Below are 11,531 nucleotides of genomic sequence, written 5' to 3'. Positions count from 1 at the left end.
TAGACTATTTTTTATACAGTTTACCATGTATTTCTAATATGCCAAGACACCAAAAAAAAGGAGTCTCGAATGCCTTAACCACCGTCATTGAATCCGATTCCAACCAAAGATTGTGCCAATTTTTCTCATGGACGAACTCAATTGCATACATTGCACCAGAGAGTTCGGTAATGAGATAATTGAAAATTCCCAATCAAATGGCAAAAGCTCCCAAAAAGCCACCATCATTATTTCTCACTATGCCGCCACAAGCAGAGTTACCAGATGAAGAAACTGAGGCACCATCACAATTAATTTTAATCCAGTTTCTAAGGGAGGTTTTCAAATGACCTCAATAATTCTAGGATTTTTGGGAAGATAGATAGCAACTCGGATTCTCTTAAGAGTCACAAAATCATGCATATCCAAAAACTTACCAGCCGCGGTGCTTCCAGCAACAGAAACAACATCCAAAATAATAGAAATGGAAGAAGGAATACAAAAGTATATGACCTTATGATGAGTTCATTTGTTTCATTTGACATTTGTGTCATCTCCTACGTCATTCAACAATACTAATAACAAACAGAAAATGATAGAAAAAATGACACAAGTATTTCTTGACATTCATTCATTTCTTTATTTGGATTGTGTTTGGCAAAACAAATGAGGATAATAATATTAGTATTAACATGACTCGTGTCGGTAATCTCTACAATTGATCGGGATTAGTCCATTTTCATGGAAAAATACTCATAAAAACGAATATAACACAAGGTCATACACAAATAGACTGCGTAATTGATCCTCTTAGATTAGACGGTCACAAGGTCATACAATTCAACATAGATTATTGATGCAAGCTTACCGTCCCCAACATTCGTTCCTCCTAATCTACCTGTCTCAACACAGGGTTATTAAGTTATAAATCTCTAGGATTACCTGCTGATTTTTACAATTGCTTATTTTACGACTTCAATCATGAGGGAGACAAGGACTCTATTCTCTTCTAAAAAATTGACCTCTTCCTTGATGGTCTACACATTATCTTCTTTTGGCAATGAGTGTATTGTTCTACATCTAAGTTTTCATATATCAACATGAATGACCCTTCAGTCACGTAAGTAAGTCAGAAAAGTGTTTCGCTCGTTTTCAAATGAACATGTTGGAGTTCATCAACAAAGTTTCTCTTAGTTTCTTAAAGTCTTCTTTTTGTCCCCTCAACTGAACTCAATTAGTTGCTTGTGCTTGACTATTTGTTTGAGGATGTTCTATTGACTTGAAATGTTGCTTTACCTTTAAATCCTCAAGCAACCTCTTCAAATGTTTATCTATAAATTGAGTTTTGTTGTCTGTAACGATAAATTGCGGAATTCCATACCTGGCCAAAATGTTTCTCTTGACGAATTTAGTATATTGGCCACAATAACTTTTGATAAGGCATCAATTTCCAATCACTTTGTAAAGTAATTAACTTCCACAATCAGGAATTTCAACTGTCTTGAGGTCAAAGGAAAAGGACCAAGAATGTATGCCCCGTCGTGAGAATGAACGCAATGACGTCAACACTTGTAACTCAGATGGGGGAGCTTTGTGAATATTTATTTTCTTTTGACATTGTTCATATTTCTTCATGTAATATTTGGCGTCTTGGACCATGGATGGCCAGTAATACTCGATCCTAGTAACTTTCTTAGCCAGAGCCCTTGACCTGACGTGTTGTCAAGAAATCCCTTTGTCTACCTCGGCGAGGGTGTTCATGTCTTCTTTCCGTTTGAAGAATTATAGCAGAAGGATCAATAGGCCTCTTCTGTTGCTCATGCATTTTTTCAAGTCAAAGGATATGACTAATGACGTTGTATCAATAGTTATCTTGCTCAATCATGAAGGTCAACTTGTCTCTGTCCACCTCAAACATAAGTATCTGGTTATAACTAGAATACGTGTCCATGAGTGACAACAATTTGTAATCAACTGAGTTGTACACAAGCTTGTCAATGTTTAGGAGTTGATATGAATATTTTGGACATGCTCGATTGAGGATGATGTAGTCACGATACATTCATCCCTTCCCTGACGATTTCATGACTAATACAACATTGGACAGTTATTCAGTGTATCATACTTCATAAATAAAGTTGGTGGCAAGTAGACCCCAAATCCTACTCATGGTTGCTTCAACCTTTATAGGGGATTATCGTTTTATTTGTTGGGCCGTGTAATGGGATGCAGAGTCAATATTCAATTGGTGACAAGTCACACTAGGGTCTTTGTCGGGAATCTTTTCGAGAGAAACTGCAAAGAGGTTGTCATTAGCTTTAAGGCACCCAATGAACCCTTTCTTCACCAAAGATGGCAAATCAGCTCCTATACGGACCGATCTCACAGATTATCTTCGAGTTTTACAACCTCAAAATTATAGTCTAGAACCGACCTTAAGGCTTTCGCTTTGACCCCTAGAGGAGAGCCAGACCCATTATCTCGTATGGTTTCATCTTCCCATTTGTCGAGTTTAACCATAATAATAATAGTCTCAGAAATATTCTTTCTTTTCTTCTCAAGGGCAATAGTGGTTGCTAGGGGGTTATTTAGTATGGTTTCATGTATTAGACAAACATCGAGTATATAATCCGAAATGACAAATGGTTTTCAAAAATTGTTGTGATACTTTACCTTTACATGGAATGTAAAAGTCATTGCATCTAATTCTGCGGAGAATTGTCTCCCTAGGACGATATTGTATACACTTTTGCAGAGAATTACCAAGAAGTGTTCACGGTCCTCTCATTCTAAGCCACTCAAATTATATGTGACAGTAACCGATCATATGTGGGCAGGGATCAAGTATAAGCAGGGACATAGCTATACATAAGAATGTGTGGGCTAGTGCCCCCACTAATTTTTATATAGTTTTTCTTAAATAATATAAATATTACTTATTTATTAAAAGTAACTTTGAGTATTTTGTATGATTCATTCCAAGTTCCAGTATATTTTTTAAACATTTTTTAATATTTATTTTATTCTATTTTAATTATATGATTATAATATAATATTATTGTAGCAATTGGTAAATATATTTCTTCTTAGTTATTAGAATTTTTTAATACTATCTAAAAGTGCAACTGATTAGATTTTTTTTTTAACATATCATTAAGAATTTTTTATGAAATTTTTTACTGTTAAAATTTGTCATATTATTTTTTCTTGCTCTTAAAATATGTTATATTTAGATATTATAAAATCTATTATTTATTTACTATTATAATTTTATTTATTAAATTTGATTTTGTTTTACCATTAAAATTAACTTAATTAATTTTAAAAAAAATAGAAAAGATTCAAATATAATTTTAAATTTTAAATAAATAAATTATTCATAAATATTATTAATAAATATTTTTGGTTTCGTCTCTGAGCATAGGTCTCACAATTGTGAGTATTCTGAGGCATGTTTTTGACATGTGTCTTTTTGGAGCATGCGATCAACCTTGAACAGATATACAATTAAAGTTGCATTAAAAAGTTGACAATTTTTCTTACATAAAATTATTTGCATGAAGGTTTCAGTCAAAAACCATTGCAACGTGGCTTTGGTGTAATAAATTTTCTTAAGTTTTGTGAAGTGTAAGAAGGAACAAGGCAGTAACTATGAAAAACAAATGAAATTCGTTTCATTTGGCATTGATGTCATCTCTTAGATCATCGACGTCATTGAGCAATAATAACAAAAGAGAAAAGGAAAGAACGCAACTATTTCTCGGCTCTTATTCAATTCCTTTACTATTTGGCTTCTGTTTGGCACAACAAATAAGGATATAGTAATAAGTATTATCATGACTCGTGTCGGTAATCTCTACAATTGACCGGAAATAGCCGGTTTCACTTTTAGCGGTTGGGATTACCTTTTAGCGACATGCAAGTAAGATTTCAGTGGTCGACATGTGGACATCTATAGGTGCACGTGCCAGTGCCGCTTTTAATTCACAATTACTGAATAACAAATAGAGAAGTGCTGTAATAACAAGTAAAAAAATAGAACGAGTATATTTCTGTAATAAGAGCACGGAATTTAAAAAATATATATACAAAATTTTTACTCAATACACATTCAAACTCAAATAATGAGTTTGGGAAAAACATTGATCTAATCTAATTTGGGAACAAAAGATGTTTGTACTTGCAGTGTTGTTTAAATCAGTTTTGAGTTTTAATAGTATTGGACCCATAGATTAAATTGCACATGATTTACTTTAATTTGCACGAGTCTTGTAAAATAGTTACTCCTCTAGATAGCTAGTACAATTCTAAAAAGCTCAATTATAAACACATGAGAAAAGAGGTGATGTTCTTAGAGTAATTTTACGATGTTAATTAATGACGATTATGAATTCCGTTACATCACATTTATATTTTTTTTAAAAATTAATATCAATAAAAAATCATTTGATATTTAAAGAGAATAATTAAAATTAACGGTTTTGTTGAAGTTTTGTAAGACGTTAATTTTTATGCATCTTGTTAATATTAAATTAATTTTTTATTGATATTAAATTTTATAAACATGATCTATATGATAATAACTTTCAATTTAACGGTGGATCTTGTTATACGGATATGCGGTAAAGAATTATTGAATGTGTCATGTTACTAAGTTTGACACACTGGTGTCAATTGATCCTGACCCTTTATATATATATATATATATATATATATATATATATATATATATATATATATATATATATATATATATATATATATATATATATATATATATATATATATATATATATATAAACCTGGTTAAAAGCCCTAATGGTTCCAAATCAGCCTGATTAAAATTTTAAGTTGATTCTTGAGTTCAGCCTGGGAATAGCCTAATCGGTTTGAGGTTATTCAGTATAAAATCTCACATCGATTCGTGGTTAGCATGTTTAAAATCCTAGTTTGGTTCGGATGATAGCCAACTCAAATCTCTATTTTGATTTAAGTTCAGCCCGTGAGAAATCTATGTTTAGTTTTGAGATTAACCGCTCTAAGCCTTGTTCATTGTTTGGGTAGAATTTAGTCGGAAAAAAAATTATTTCCTTGTATAAGGAGGTTCGTGAGCATATCTTTCTAAAAGTTGTCAAGTTTATTTAATACTCTAAAGAATATTTCTTGGGGAGAGAAGTACGTCATTTTAGGCTGAACCAGTATAATTCTTCGGTGTTCTTTCTTCTCCTTTATCTCTTTTATTTCTAATCATTTTCTTTTATTTGATTTTCTACAGCTTATTTACTCGCTTGTTTTATAAAATATTTTTAAACTCTGATTTTATAAATGATTTTATTTCAAATTAAAGTTTTTCAAATTTCCACAATACACCTCCTTTTTCTTGTGTATGGAGTCACATGTCCAAAAAGTGGCATCAGAGCCTAACTCTTATTTAAAGACTAATCGTCTCAGAAGAAAAATGACTTTTAACACTTCTTTTAATAAGACGACTTTACTAAATACACCTCCATTGTTTAATGGTGATAGGTTTGAATTGTGGAAAAATATAATTAAAATATTCATTCAAAGTTTTGATCTTGAATTGTGAGAAACAATAATCAATAGTTTGTTTATCCCTACTCACTATGTTAATGGTGAAGTAATAGATAAACTTAATTTTCTTTGTACTGAATTGGACAAGAGAAAGTTTAGAATTGTTTTCAAAGCTAAAAGCATTGTAGTTATGAGTGGTTGAACTTTACAAGTTCAATTTTTCATACGAACCAAGGAAGGCGCTAAAGGCATATGTTGTGGTTGATTTCATTGCACAAACCACGATTGATAGACTATACATAATGCCAATATGGATAGTGTTCATAGACGATTATTCCAGTATAAAATGAAGCAATATCGATCTTTTATTGGAGAATGATCAAACCCATTGATTGGAGATCATGGTAAGGTTTGAGTTCTCATCCTCTAATAATCAAACAGGATACAAAGCTTGAGGCGACTACCAGTTGGCCATGCCCTAAGTTTGAGGCGACTACGAAGCGAAAGAAGCATTCATTCAACAATACTTAAAGATGGTAAAAATCTCCATGACTATGTTCTATAAGAAAGAAATCTTTCATATTCCAAGAGAGTAGAATTTAAAGGCGAGCCTTTTATTATTAAAACTAACTAGTTCCATGGCATGATGCTACAACAAAACTATGATATACAAAATATTGTTAAACCCTAACATAAATTATGGGGTAAATGCTATCGAGGGAGAAGTAGAAGAAGGGTCGCCTTGCAGCTAGATGAATCCCATCATAAGTACTTAACGAAGGGAGCGTTGCTAGAAGATAGGAAGAAAACATCAAAAATTAGGATGAGGTATTGTTCATATTCACTCGATGAGGTTTGCCTCCAACGATAAGGCTTTATAAACCATCTCTTAAATTTTTTAACAAAGGGAGATGGAAAGGAAGTTTTAGAAGAAATCCATGAGAGCTCAACATGTCAACACTTACGAGGAAGAAATTGGCAAAGAAAACACTCTGCTTTTTTTATTAGTTGCTATGAACGAAGATGCCAATTTACACGTCCTAAAATTCCAATAATTTCAAAGACATGGCAATATAAACCTTGCTCCATCGACTAAAATGAGCACCTCATTCTTTTCTTGGTTGTTCGATTGGTAAGGGGTGGGTATTTTTGGCTTTCCATTTCACACCTGGACAATTGAAATTCTTAATTGTGGTTGTTAATTACTTAATTGAATTGAAGTAGAACAATTGACTAAAACTATCTAGCACGGGAAGGTCTTAGGCCCTTGAAACCATAGATCCCACAGATAAAAGGGAAATAGATGTAAAATTTAGGTACAGACTCTTTTAAATCTAAAATATATTCCTTTGCCTCTTATAGTCATTGACTTGAGTGTTAGAGTATGTGTGAGTACTTTCCCCATTCCCTTATTATGACACAAGATCAAACATCAAGTTTATATCAGATCACTTTTATTCTCTAAGTTTTGATTATTAGCTACTGTTCACATAACCTTTAAAAGTTTCATAGAATCGAAATTATAGTAATTTATAAACAATACTCATGCTTCTCAACTCAATGCACTAATTTTTATATTAAAAAATAAACAAAATTATATCTAAAATAGACATGCTCAAAAGACAGGGTTATGTCGTAGACTTGTGTTTCAAACATACTATTATTTTTTACTAAATAATTTCATCAATATTTTTTTAAAATACATATTTTAGACTTTAGTGTATGAAAATTACCATATAAAGTTATTAATTTATAAATTTTTTTAAAAACCAAAAAATGGAATAATAATGAGTGATACATCTAAATTTTTCCGTGTGTTGTGATTTAGATAGATTGAGCTTAATCATTGTCACAAAAAGAAAACCGGATTGATTTGAGGTTAATAATGTACTAGATAGAAATTAAGAATGTTTTTAAGAATTATAATAAAGCGTGTGAGGCTACACTTTTTGATTTGCTTCATAACTGTCCTATCAGGTGATAGATACACTCATTCAAACAACACCACGCGCGCGCGTATGGGTAACTCACTGACTCATATCTAAGGTGTTTCAGGCTTTTATCCAATTTGATCCTGCTGTTTCACAGTTCAAAAGTGCTTTTCAATTTAAAGCCTTGCCTCCCTCTCATCAAGGTGTTCATGGGACCCAAATGGAGAGATATCAATTATAATATTTATAATTGTGATATTTCAACATTAAAATATGTCAAATCTAATTGAGAGATTGTAGATGTTGATCTATTGTATATATATCTCTCTAGTTTTATATTTTCTACAATTTAATTATTTTGAGTATATTTGTAATCTTTTATTATTTACTAAAAAAAAATTGTGTTTCGATTAATTTCAATGCTTTAATTTGAATGTAAAAGTAGGTTTTTAACAAAAAAACAATCTTTTTTATATTTTTGAATTATTGTTAAAAATTTATTTATTTTTAATTTATTTGAATTGCTTATATCAAATTTGTACTTGTTTGATCAACATGGATTGTATTCTTTGGAATTAAATCTTTGATATGCATAACATCTTGTTTTGATACAAAGTGCATTTGATTATTTAGTATAATTGGTCAACTAAATAGATAATTTAAATAGGAACTTTTCACAATTTTTAGAGTCTAATGTGTGAGAGTGGAACATCTACATGAGATGAAATTAGTGTTAAAAAAGAATTATAAGTGTGAGTAATGTGGAGAATTTTTACATTAGATATGAATACGTAGATTTGAGTATATATATAAGTGGAAGAATCACACACCTATCACCTTAAGATTTTGAATGAGTATGTAATGTGTCTCTCACAAAAGAGTGTTGTTCAAAAGGAAATAGTCGTTGGTTTGAATGAAGGGACCGACTTACTTGTATTGAAATAACCATATGAGATGTCCCGTTGAAAAGTATCAAGATGATACAAGTGTATATATGTGGATTAAAGATCTTCCACTTGAGGGGGTCACTTTGGATTAAGGGGGAGTGTTGGAAAAGAATTACAAGTGTGAGTAGTGTGGAGAAGTCTCATATTGGTTAGGAATGTGGAGACTTGAGCATTTACAAGCGGTAAAACCCATACACCTTATCACCTTAAGGTTTTGGGTAAGTATGTGGTGTGTCTCTCACAAAGGCATGTTCCTCAAAAGGAAAGTCTCCAAATATAAAGATGCTCCCTTGTGTTGACCCCCCGTATTTTCTCAATAATGAGTGAAACAATTGAAATAGCAGATCAACAGAAGGAATTGATGATTATGTTGCAGGGAGTGAATCAAAAGAAACAAAAGTGCCAAGTAAGATTCGACTGTGCGGGTGGAGGCTATTCCTAAACAGGTTGCCTACAAGAATGAAACTGCAAAAGCGAAGAGTCATTAGTGGCAATCATAATATAGTCTATCCACTATGCTTCGAAGAAGAGACAATTGATCAATTGTTCGTGACTTGTTCGTTTGTTGTCCAATTGTGGAGGGTGTCTATACTTGAATTAATAGAATAATTGATTTTGACAAGGATATATCTATACAATCAGAGTTGCACAAGATGTTGATGAGTACATGAGTGTTGATTGACATTGATGTAATGTGTGCTGTGTGATTATATCACTGATCGAAAAACTTTTTGCCAACATGGAAGTTTCCCCAAAAAAAATTCGCTTGATTTTCGACATGTAATTTTTTTTTTGAAATGATATACCTTTGTGTGAAATATATATTTCATGATAGATATTTTGTAGTATTAGTGTCGGTGAATACTCTGTAAAAATTCCTAGAGTACGATAGCTCAGAGAGAGAGAGAGAGAGAGGGAGGGAGGGAGGGAGGGAGGGAGGGAGAGAGAGAGAGAGAGAGAGAGAGAGAGAGAGAGATGTCACGTCTCCACCCAAAGCTTTAAATATTTAAGTTTACGAGTCACCTATATTATCCGACATTATAATCATTTATATGTGATTTGAGATTTAACCACTCACACTTGAACCAACAATATCCATCACAACTGTGAGTTTTTATTTCAAATAACATGATCTAACATAAAATTCAACTTCTGCTCCATATATCACCAAGCTGAAACAGAGGCTTTGATACCACCTACACTACAACACGCGTGGGCTTTAAAAGCGCTTTTTTTGGCCTTTAACAGCGCTTTAAAGCGCTGCCAAAGCCAGCGCTGGCATAGACTACGAAAGCGCTTCTGAAAGCGCTCTGGTAGGCCCCACCTATAAGAGCGCTTTTCTGGAAAAAGCGCTCTTGTAGGGCCCCCTTTAAGAGCGCTTTTCAGGAAAAAGCGCTCTGGTAGGCCCCCCTTTAAGTGCGCTTTTTCCAGAAAAGCGCTGTGATAGGCCCCCCTGTGAGAGTAAAAAATAAAAAAAAAACGCAACATACTAAAGCGCTTTTGGAAAAGCGCTCTTATAGGGTGGGCTTTAAGAGCGCTTTTTCCAGAAAAAGCGCTCTGATAGCCCCCCTATAAGAGCGCTTTTACAAAAGCGCTTTAGTATGTTGCTTTTTTTTTTTTATTTTTTTTTGCTTTTTTATTAATCTTTGGCTATGGTAAAACGTCCCCACGGACTCAAAAATAAAGTCGGTTTTCCGAAATTCAGACCCTAAGCCCGACTTTTGATTACGGGCAGAAGCAAAACCGATAAAAAAACAGTCCCAAAATGTAAAGATAAGTGCATGAGCAGCTCCGGAATCGTCAAAATAGTATAGTTACATGTAAAGAAGTCGACAAACGGATACATGGTTCAAAAGTTATGTACAAAACGAGAATATGCACCAAAATTGAATAAGTACTATACTATTGATTAAAACAATCGGTACAAATTGAATAAAACAAATTAGTCGGAATATGTATACTATTACCTTTATCACTAACATCTCTTTCTTTTCTTGGTAGGATTGTGTTCTACGCGTCTCTTAACAACGCGGACGGTTGGATTGATCCAAATACCCTCATTATGATCATTTCTAGTACAAGATTCATTCTCATTTTGATCGTTTCTTGTACAAGATTCAATGCCAACACCAATATCACCTTGATCTTCAATGTTTTCATCTACTATTTTGTTAGATAAAAGCACTATAGACCATTTCGTACTTGTCGGATCATTGACATAGAACACTTGTTTAGCTTGAGAGGCTAAAATGAAAGGCTCATCTTTGTACCCTACCCTATTGAGATCCACTTGCAAAAATCCTGACTTATCCATTCGTATGCCACTATTATTTTCAACCCACTTGCAACCAAATACAGGAATCTGAAACTTCGCGTAATCAAACACCAAAATGCGCTCGATAACCCCAAAATATGACAAATTTGCAAACTTCGGATTTAAGTCATTCGCACTTGATATGTGCATTGCTTCAGCTACCAAGGTAACACCACTATTTTGCATAGTACTTTTATCATCCTGTTCTTTGGTATAAAATGTGTATCCATTAATAGCGTATGCGCTATAAGAAAGCACAATTACAGTTGGACCATAGGCTAAACATCTCAACCTTTCTGTTACTGAAGCAGGATCTAAACGATACTTTGAATAAATATGATCCCTAAACCACGGAATGAAACTTCGATTGTGCTCTCGTACTATCCAGTTCTCATTTCTATTTGGATTTAAATCTCGGAGAACAACCTTGTGCATTTCAACATATGGCTCAACCTCAATCTCATTGTGCAGAACATACAAGTGCGCTTGATCCCGTTCGACCATTGATACTGTCACAACTTTATTTCCAATTAGCCTTTTTCCTTCTTTTTTTTCGACAATATGAGATTTGGGGAGTCCAATTGATTGAACATTTGACAGATATTCAGTACAAAACTCAACCGCTTCTTCAACAACGTATCGTTCGGCAATACAACCCTCCGGTCGACTTCTGTTTTTCACGTACCCTTTTAATATTTTCATATAACGTTCAGCAGGGTACATCCATCTCATATAAGCTGGTCCGCACAATTGTGTCTCTTTCACAAGATGAACGACTAGATGAACCATTATGTCAAAAAACGAGGGAGGAAAATAAATTTCAAGATC

The sequence above is a fragment of the Vicia villosa genome, unplaced genomic scaffold (genome assembly GCF_029867415.1).
Source record: "Vicia villosa cultivar HV-30 ecotype Madison, WI unplaced genomic scaffold, Vvil1.0 ctg.000048F_1_1, whole genome shotgun sequence".
Classification (NCBI taxonomy): Eukaryota; Viridiplantae; Streptophyta; class Magnoliopsida; order Fabales; family Fabaceae; genus Vicia; species Vicia villosa.
This window is presented reverse-complemented; position numbering follows the sequence as displayed.